This window comes from Accipiter gentilis, chromosome 27 (assembly GCF_929443795.1).
Source record: "Accipiter gentilis chromosome 27, bAccGen1.1, whole genome shotgun sequence".
Taxonomy (NCBI): Eukaryota; Metazoa; Chordata; class Aves; order Accipitriformes; family Accipitridae; genus Astur; species Astur gentilis.
The window spans coordinates 18,176,398-18,186,994 of NC_064906.1; positions in this window are offsets into that span (position 1 = coordinate 18,176,398).

The window sequence follows — 10,597 nt, forward strand, 5'->3', positions numbered from 1 at the left end:
CTGTCCTTTGCTGTGTTCACTATTCCCTAATATTACAGCTCCATAAGGAAGTTAGATGAATCCTACCTGTCCCCTGATGGAACTTGTCTGTGAAGATGCCTGCAAGAAGGACAAATTCTGCCAGAAACACAGAGAAAACAAAAGCACTTATGGATAATAACTCCCCTACCCTGCACCAACCTTTACCCAAGCTTTTTTGAGAATGGTAGTTCAGCTTAAATTTCTTCCTGTAGAAATCTGGGGTCCACTTTAATCGTGATATAAAGGTACCTGAGTTTTTCATGAAACTGCTCGCCTCAAAAGCTGTGCTTCACAGTATTCCCACAGACGGTTTTGTTTTTGCCAACGGTGTTGAGGTTCTTTAGACGAGCCCACTCGGTTGTCCGTAGTATTCCTTGACAAAGCCAGGGGAATGGTCGCTTCTGTGTATACACCGTGTCCTTCTCCTGCGCAGAGTATTTCACTACAGTTGGGGTTCTAGTAAGCATTTTGCCTGCCACTTCTCAAGTGGATGATGTGAGCACCTAGGGCTAAGGGGGTGTCGGTAAGGTGTTTGTGAAGTTGCTGTTTGTGAGAAGAAACCCTCTGACAAGTAGTTATCGATGTGTCGGACCCTTCATGTTAACACTATAGGTGACTTCACGCATCTTTCTTTTGATAACAGAATAGTTAAAAACCCACAACTGGAATTAATTCATATGTCTGTGCTCATTTTCCTCCCTCCTTTCCGTAAGAGTCCTTACAGTTTGTGGCCATCAGTCAAGTGGCTGAGAAGGAACTTAGATGGTGCTGGGCACATCTGTACCCCAAATACGAAGAGTTACTTTCCCCACTATGGATACTACAGATAAAGAATTGTGGTATATGTATAACCAAGATGCAAACAGGCAAGTAGACTGCAACTCGGAGAACTCCGATTAGAGGTAATCTCGCTTTAATGCAAACTTGTGCGTGATTTCTTTAAACCGATGGAGTGAGCCTTGACATCTGACTATCTTGATCATTCAGAGCATGAAGCTCATTGAAAATTAAGTTGTTGCAAAAGGCTAATGAAGTGATTGTTCCTGTTTCCTGTGGATGTAGCTTGATGACTCTGAATTTCAGCTTAGTGTTTTTAGGATGTGCCTGGACTAGGAATGTTAACTAGCTAAAAAAGATCTAATACAGCTGTATATAATCAAGGAGAGAAGGAATAGGAGCTCATATTCTACCTGATGGGGTTTGGATTAAAAGGTGATGGGGTAAATGTGATTTGGAACAGAATTGTTCCTTGCTGGCACATCAAAAAATAAATAACTAAAAAAAAAAAAAAAAAACCCCAGCTAAAAAAGCCAGCCCCGCTAGTGAACATACTATCCTTTAATAATTTTTCACAGTTAGGGGGATAGTAAAAAACCCCTAATGAACAATTGAATACATTACTTCTCTGATTAATTTCTCAAAGATTAATTTCTACTGCTTCTGAAAGCAGGATTTTTTCCTTTAAAGTCCAAGGTAGTGTGTCTTAACCAGTTTTTGCTGCGTATGCAACCACTCTAAATGGGAAATGGTTAGGGTCAGCACAGGGGCAAGTTATGCTTTCCCAGGAGTCATTCTGTTGGTTCAAGTAACTTGGAATAAATACATATAGCTGAGTCCTAGGAAAAACAAATTCTTTTTCTTTTAAGTTAGGAGAGCCAAAAATGGTACCTGGATCACTACTGGATAAGAGATGTCTTCACAAGTTTTAGCTAAACTTAAACCTCTTATTTTATGATCCTTCCTCTGAAACGGGTGACTGAGCTCACATGGTTCTTACGGGCAGGTAACTGATGCCTGTCACCTCCGTGAGAAAGGCCAGCTCTGCGCGTTGCCACCGCAGAGACGTGCGGGGCATTTTTGCTTTGGGCTGCAGCTCCTGAGCAAAGCCCGGGGATCTGGGCTCCAGGGTGTTGTGGTAGGCACCGAGGCACGTTATCGAGAGGTCTGTTGAAACGCGATGAAAACTGGAAACCAAGATGAAACGCTGTGAACCGAAGCAGCATCCCGCTGAAGGTTGGCTCGCCGTGATTTCTTGTCGCTCTCGTGGCATCGCTTGGGTCTGCTTCACAGGAGGGATTTCTGGATGTCCTGAAAGAGGTGGGCAGGCCGAGGGATTTCTGGATGTCCTAAAAGAGGTGGGCATGCCAAGGCTGGGGAATTGTCTTTCTAAGGGTCAAAGCAGCACCAGCCCCAGGACTGGAATTTTGGTAAGAGGGGCTTTCTCTGAAGCGCAACAGTGGTGGTTGTGTCAGGATGGCCATCGTCGTTGCTCCACACCCTGTTTGATTTTCATTCCCAAAAGGGATAGCCCACAAAAGCGATCCTTCGCTTCTCATGGAAAAGATAGTGCTCGTTTTTCTCTCCCCTTTTCCCCCTCGTGCGTAGAATAGGTTAGTTTTCAAAGAAAAGAAGGGTTTGCTTAACAGTCAAAGGAAAAACAACGGTTAGATTCCCTTTTTGTGGGAAGGGAGGGTGCAGGTACAGAGAAGTAGAGAATCTAAGATACTGCATTTAGTCTTAAATGTCTCCACTGAATTGCACAGAAAGCCTAGCTAGGCAGGATTCTGCAGCTGTCAGCCTGAGTAGTTCATAGGAAGAAAAAAATAATACATAAAGCAATTTTTAAAAGGAAAAAAAAAAAACACAAAACACTTCCATAGCTGAATATTTTGAAATGTTTACCCTTAAAGAATACGCAACACATCGCATTGCAAAGAATTGGCGAAATATTTTGAAGGTGATGACAGCTAAAAGAGCTCCCTTTTTTCCTTTTTGGGTCTACTCCCATTTTCTGGCACGGCAACACGTCTTTTCATTCTTCCTTCCCCCCATGAATACCAAAAATGTAACTCTGTAGTTACACCAGAGGCTTAATCTTGGGGCAGAGCAGAAGGTAAGCAGGTGTGGCGCGTTGCTGCCCTTCCATCGCTCTGCGCTTCCCTCGGCTGTAATTATTCTTGCAATTCTGCCTCCCGCCGCTGATGCTGTTACGGGGAGTTGCTTCATGTGGTTTTTCTCTCACCAAATCAGAGCAACCGCCCACCCTTCTCTTTCTGATCTCAAACCAGGGACCAAAGGCACCATTAAATTTCAAAACCTTCCCCACACTGGGTATATCTCGCTGACATTATCTCCCCTCTGCTCTCCCTCCCCGTTGCGAAAGTATCGTATATCTAAAGCCAGAGCCCCATTCAGAGGGGAGATCCGTATTCGTGGTTTCATTTGACTGCCTTTTCGACTGAACCGCTGGGGCAGACACAGCTAAACCGGTGCTAACACCGGCCCCGGCTCCTGCCGTCCTCGCCGTCTCCCACGAGGGACCTAAATGGCTTCTGCTTCACCCACCCGTAACGTGCAATCCTTTTCAAAGTGACAGCTTAAAGCTGGTGGCAAAGACGAAATAGGTTGATGCCGGCTCTGGTTTCAGATGGCGTATCGAGTACCTGCGAGCATTTTGATTTTGACAATGTTTTAAAGGTGGGAAAAAAAAGAAAATTAAAAAAAGCGCCCTTTTGGTTTGGTGCTGTGAAGGATGCTAGTGATTTTGCTGGTGGCTGTTAGCCATCAGCATGGGTTTTGTCCAGCTAGTAGTACCTGCGAAGAGCAAACCTGCACCAGGATTTTTGCTTTGGCAATCTCCTCGCTTGCGACTTGCATTGTGAGTTTCTCCCGAGATGTGCGCTTTTTTTCACCTGTGTAATGAAAACCTTCCCGAAAACGTCTGGGCATTGCAAGCATAATCTTTTGCATAGCAGCAGGTGATCAAATCTTAGAGAAAACCATCCTACAGTTGTTTTTAAACGGATTCGAAGTGTTTGTATTGGGCCGATTTTTGGCAATCCTTTTTTTGTTGTTAAAGCCAGGAGCATCAGTTACTATGAGTATAACTGCAAGGCCAGAGGCAGCCATAAAAGCGGAGGCAGCCATCGTACGAAAGAAATAAAAAACCTCTTCCCTGTGCCTAATAACGTTGTGAGTTCTGTGATCTGAAATTTTAGTGTCTTGTGGGGTTAGCAGTAATTACCAGCTGTCCTGTCAGACTTTGTCAGAGCTGCCTTAAAGTGCTGGAGTAAGCACAGAATTACCCCCCATCCAAACTACTCGGCTCCAGTCCCTTTCCAAGAAAATGGAGTAATATAAAGAATGAGAAAGCAAATCTTTCGAGCTCATATCAAACAGCTTTCTGCATGACACTGAAACTGTTCCCAGCTGGTCATGTAAAACCAGCCTGCAACTGGCACCACATCTTGATGCAGAGCACGATGGTTAAAATTTTCAAGCCAGTTCTCCATGACTTCTATCTAGGTTGCAGATTTTGCTTTGACAGGCAGTAAGTGCCCTAATTTAAAGAGTAGAAGTGGCTCCAGTTATTAATTTGCACAGCTGATAAATGGTCTCTCCTGTGCTCGTCTGGGTAAGTAAATTGAAAGTACCTGTGATGGTCTTTCTAATTTTTTTATTTTTGGGCGGGAGGGGAGGAATGCAAGAACTACAACTTCCTTGTGATTTTAAAAAAGTCATCTGCTGCTTTGCTTTTCTGTTTTGCTACATAGAGCTGAACTTCAGTCCTGTACACTATTGCAGTTTAAGTCTCGGTAGTTCTAAAACTAAATAAGAAATTTACAGAATCTTATGTAATTTGCACCCTGCTTTTCAGGATGAAAATAGTAGTCATTCCTGGGAATTTATATTTTGCTGTACGTCAAGAACTGGCCTAGAACTGCCTTGATCTTTCATATTGCTCAGCTGAAGAAGGCAAGTAAGTTTTCGATTACTTCCAATAAACTAAGAATGTTGAAGAGAGAGAGAAAGAAGAGTCAAAGAGGATTTGAATAAGATAACATGGTCTGCTTTTAACTTAGAAATAATAATACTGCTCTGAACCTGTAAGCTAAGACTAAAAGCCCTCGGAGGAGAACATTGGTTTTCTACTATGACACAGTAGGACTCCTTTCCCGACGCACAGCTCTACTGGAAAAGTTTCTCTGGGCTCTAAATGTCATCCTCTGACAACTCCGCCATGCGTCGAAGAGTTACGGTGGGGAAGCTGTTTCAGACCGCGAGGGTGACTTTTTTAAAGTTAGATCAGGCTTTCGTCGCAGAAAGCTCCCGAGCTGCTTTTTGGGTGAGACCAGAGTTCAAAGGGGAAAAGCGAGGGGGCAGGAGCCGAGCAGGCGCCGTGCCGTCAGCCTCCGGCGCGCTCCACGCTGTGTTGGGAAGCACGAGCCTTCAGTCCTGCTTTCTTAACCACCCGTGTGTGCGTTCAGTGTGGTAGCTACTATTTAAGTAGGTTGTTGAAAATAATTACGTTTCGGAGTCCATTGCTCAGTATTTTTTACTCTTGTTTGCTTCACGTAATGATCATCGTCTGTTTGAAATTAAGGCTTCGTATGGAAATAATGTAGAGTGCAATTGCCGTGTTCTTATTTGGGTGTGTTTCTGGTTTGGTTTGTTGTTGTGTTTTGTTTTTTTTTTTTTAATATTATGCATCTATTTCTGACTAAAAAGAAAGAGAGAGCAATTAAGGGAATATTTGGGGCATTTCAGTCTCAAGAGCCACTCACAGAGTAGCTAACTTCCCAGTAAAAGCCTGACCACCACCTACCAACTAAACTTGCAGTATTGTTCTTCCGAGCAGCGCTTTCGGTGAACTTTTCCTTCACCTATTTGCATTATGCTGATACCAGCAGTTTGCTCCCTGTGAGCCTCCTGAGCTCCGTCAGGCAATGTTTCCATCCCACTGCGGACGGTTTCGCGTGAGGGGTTTGGCAGGGACTATATTAGTATTGTCTCCTTGTAAGAGGCAGGCTGCGTTAGCTGGCCCTTTTCTCCTTCCTTGCCCCCTCTCATGTGTTTTCTTATAAGGAAGAAAATATCGTACAACGCAAAGGTAAGGCGTAAGCAAAATTGTTCTCTCGGGGCTTTGAAGGAGGGGTGGGCAGGCTCCTGAGGACGGTGGTCCCCACAGCACATCCATCTTTTCCCAGTACATCCATCTTTTTTCCCAGTAAACCCGACGTTGCGGACTGCTGCGGTAGGACACCAGCTCCTGAGCCTGCCTCTGGGTTTACTCCTGGTGTTCACCTAAGTCGTGAGCTGCTTCGTGTGGCTGCCTGGGCTTGCAACTGAAACATCCTTATCTGTTTATTATAAGCACTCCTCTGACCTGAGGCACTCGTTTAATCTGCTTTGGCTGTTCCCCGAGGCCTTCCAGGGCAGCGGGAGTCACGTCCTCCGCTCCTCTTGGCATCCTTCAGCCCCGACGCCGGGGCCGGCGTTGCCTCTTGTCTCCCGACGCGCGTTCCTCTGGAGCGGCAAGCTGGTGTGCTGGCTGCTCTCTGAAGTCACCGGTGTCCCCAGCAGACCTGGGTTTGTGCTGCAGAAAGTGGAGGCGAGACCTAGAGTCAGAAATCGGAGCGCTTTCTATGAAGTTTTATCTACCTCTTACATATCCATAAACCCCAATCTCCTGTCATATCAGCTTTCGGCATCACAGCCACCCCCTTCTTGATACAAAACCACTTTGTTAACCGGAAAACCGTGTTATATTGTAGGTCTGCTCTAAATTTAGCTGTACTAGACACAGTTCAGCCTAACGTCCATTTTCAGCTGCTGCTTCGATATTTAATACAGTTCCTGTTATATGAAACTTGCCTTGGTTTGCGTTTGCTTTGGCTTTTTCCTGAGGTGCCACTCGTCGCTCTTTATGCTTCCTGACGTTTTCAGCCAAATCAAGTGGTCATCCTAGGAGGTAAGTATTTGGAGGGTGAAGCTTTGTGGGATGTAATTTTGTAGTTGTCATAACCAGGCCTTCAGGGTTTATATTCTTAAACACTTGGAATTCTGCTTCTGCGCTGCAGCTATGAGCAAGTATTCCCATCCTTTATCCAGTAAAGGTAAGGTACTCTTTTCCTGAGAACTGCTGGAAATATTTTTTTCTTCCTTAATATCGATGCTGGTTCACTCACCAGCATGTCAAGTTTTCTTTCTCCTCTTACAGGACAGACTCCTCACAACAAATCCTGGACTCCCTGACAAGTTTTCAGTCCTTGCAACTTCTTTTTCCATTTAATATTGTTATTCTGGCAACTGACTTGTAACTATGTAACAGTGTCCAATTGAAAGTTAATAATCTCATTTGCTTTGCAGCAGGCTATGGACGGATTGTCAATTAGCTAGCAGTGCTGGAGGCGATTGTTTCTGTCCACTGTGTGTTTGCCAAAAATAAGGCAATCCATTACGTGCCTCTTTTTTTCTTCAGTGTGGTACTACTGTCTTGACCTGTGGAGCGCACCCCAGCTTGCTTGACTGGTTTTAAGCTCAGCATGACTTTCTGTTGCAGGATTTTGGAGGCAGACGGTCCCGACTGCAACGTCGGTTTAGGGTGTGTGCAACCTGCAGAAATTGACTTGAGTTACCCCCAAGAGTAAGTACAGGTCTCCTGGTAGTCTCTCTAGGGCTGCTGCTTTGGGTGCCCACTGCAGTCTGGTTGCTTTTAAGGGTCTGACGGTGTCAGGGAGGCTGGTCAAGATCAGCAACAAACTCAAAACAGCGGTGTAGCGCCCATCTCATCAGGGACCCTTGCTATTATCTTCCTCTGCCTGGCTCGTCTGACAGCTGCTAAACGTACCGTGTTACATCACTTTGCCAAATGAGGTCTTCCTCGTCGCTGCCAGCAAATTCTCACTTCATTGGGGTGAAACGCTGCTTAGATATTTCCATTCCAGAGGGACTCTATATACTCAATACTGTGGCATTCAACTCTCTCGCTCTTCCAGGTGTGCGTAACCCCAAACTATTCTTAACAGCAGTTCTTCTTAGGGTCTGACGTTTGAGAACTGCACCGGCCAGAAGGTGCTTGGAAACATGTCTTGGGTGCCCAGCGAGCAGGTCCCAGGGCACCCAAGTACCAGAAAGTGCATTTCTGCCTGCCAGGCAGGGGTTCAGCTGCTGCTTTCTAACAGGAGTTGGTTCGTTCTATGAATATGGTGGAAACGTGATTTATTTTGCAAGTTCCAAAATTGTTTTTGTGTGCAATAAAGCCTAACGAGTAGTTATGGCGGCAAATGGTTGGAGAACACTTCTTTAGTATAAGCTTCTATGTGCATATTAAATATGCCTATATGCACATATAAAAATAATGACAATATTTTAGTGTGTGGCTATATGGTATTTTTGGTGGGGTATTTTACAGAGGGATTAGGGTCACGTGGACCGTGTTTTCCATTTAGAAAAAGAAAATTGAATCACTGCCCATATTTATTGATTGTATGCTTGTAAGTAAAGTTATTTTAAGGGATGTAGATAAATGGCCTGCAAAATGAAGTCTATCCAAATAGGCAAACTGCTGGGTATTCACTGAATGCATTTGACGTGTTTAGTTGTGGTCTTTATTAGTCCTCTTGTATATGTTACACTGATTAAATGGGCACCTTCATGTTTGGCTGCTGCTCCACACACATGCACGCAAGCAGATCGAGCGTAATCTTTTTGTCATTTACTTTGCTCTTTTACTGTTAATCAATGCTCCGTGCCTAGTTGATTCATCTGTCATTTTAGCAGTGACATTTTATGCGTTTGGCACTGTGAGGTGCGTTGTTTTGAAGAGCCAGCTGTCCTCTGTGGCTAGCTGGCCTGGCTTGTGACCAGCAGCTGGGTGCTGCGGAGTCTAACTGGGCACCACTGGGACAGCCAGGCCAGGGAGCAAACAGCTCTCTGCCTGGGGTCTGGGCTGCTTCGCTGGTCAACGGGTATCTTCCAGCAGCTGAAACTCGCCCATCACAGACCTTTATCTCTAGGAGTGTATTTATCCACCAAGTTTGATAGTTGGGTTTTGGGTTTTTTTGTCTGTGCAGATAGAGCTAAGTTTTTTCAAGAAGATAAGGGATTAATAAATTTTGGGTTGTTGTACCTGAGGAATAGAAAGCAGGAACGTAATTTCTCAAAGTTTAAGGCAGTGTGATATCAGTGGTGAGCTCTGAAAGACCGTCGCTGTTTGGAAAGGAAACCTGCTCCTGTATTTTACACAGAGACACTAAGGAGAAAAAAAGGTGGGGGAGCTTGACGGGTCTTCTGGCGTCTAGCAACAATAAAGGATTTTATAGACAAACAGACCTATTTGCAGCGCTGGATTCCTATTTGTGTTCCCTGAGCTTCGTTTTAGGTTGTGCGCAACTTGCAGTAAATGAGTTGCCTTGCCAAGGGATAACTATGGGGGTGTCTGGCATTTACAGCTGCCACCGTGCAATCGGTTTGTTGGTGGGATCTAAGGAGCCAGGAGGTGGGAGCACCCTGGAGTGAAGGCGGAGGCATGGTCTGCAGGCTTAACATTTTGCTTGTCTTGGACCTCGTAACGCTTCTTGTTTTCCTCTGTTTTGTGGAACAAATGCCAAGTCAGGAATGGCGTTATAACTTTGTCCTTAAAAAATCAGAAGAGCAAAATCCTGGGTTAAATGAGGTTTGTTCAGATATTAGTTTCTCGGTGTTTGTTCTCTTTGTCCATGTGTCGAAGTTCAGACCTTTACTGCATTGAACTGAAATCAGATCTTTCCCTTGCTGCCTTTCCTGACCGATTACATCAATATCACAACTTCAGAAGACGTGCTGCCTACTGGACGTAGGCACTGGACCTGGATGGCCTTTTCTTCCATATTGTGGCCCGGAGCCCCGGAGCTGCACTTGCTTTTTCTGGTTACGTCCCAGAGACAAGCCCACGTGTCGTATATCGCGTTGCCATTATTACGGTGGTGTTGCCAGGGCTCAGCAGAAAGGCTTCCAGCTCAAGAAGCAGTTGTTGAAAGCTACTGGGGACAAAATTAAAATGAGAGCATCGCCTGGTGTCTTCGATATTGTGTGACTGCAGAAATGTGGAAAGAGGAAGGATCCTTAATTAGATGCTTTCCAAAGTCATAATGAAATCAGATGTCTAATTGTGGAGGTAGAGCTTCTTTTAACTAGATAAGGCATATTGGCCTCGTGAAAAGAAGGAACTCCATTGAAAATCAGCTCTGGTTTCATATTAAATGAAAGTCTCCAGAGATGGCAAGCGTTTTGAATAATAACACCACCATGCAAAGTTATCAATAGTTTTTTCAAAGTGCAGTTGTGTTATTAAAATGCAGTTTGTATCACATTGCCTCCATCAAGGCAAGGTCCACGAGTAGGAGTATATGCATGTCAATACATGTCAACAGGTGAAGCGGGTGGTTGCCTCAAACGCACATCATCTGCTTCGTGCAGACCATGGGTATGAACGTACGTGACCATCAATGTGCATTTCTTTTAGCTAACGTGCAGCCCCCACGTTTTCTTTCCTTTCCTCCTCCCCAAACAGCCTCCATGAATCTTATTTTTGTTCTTTGAATGTTGGCAACAGTGAGTTACAGGGGAAAAACCTCACTTCTTTGTCTGTTTTTCTTTTTGTCCTCCTTTCTCAGACCTTAATCTGCGAGTTGCAGATTCTTCACCCTGCCTGGGTGCTCCTTCACTTGACTGGACATGCACCTGGGTGTAGCCTGCCAAGTACTGGGGCAAGTCCTTCAGAGGGCGGGAGGCATGAAAGGAGAAAGGAAGCTTA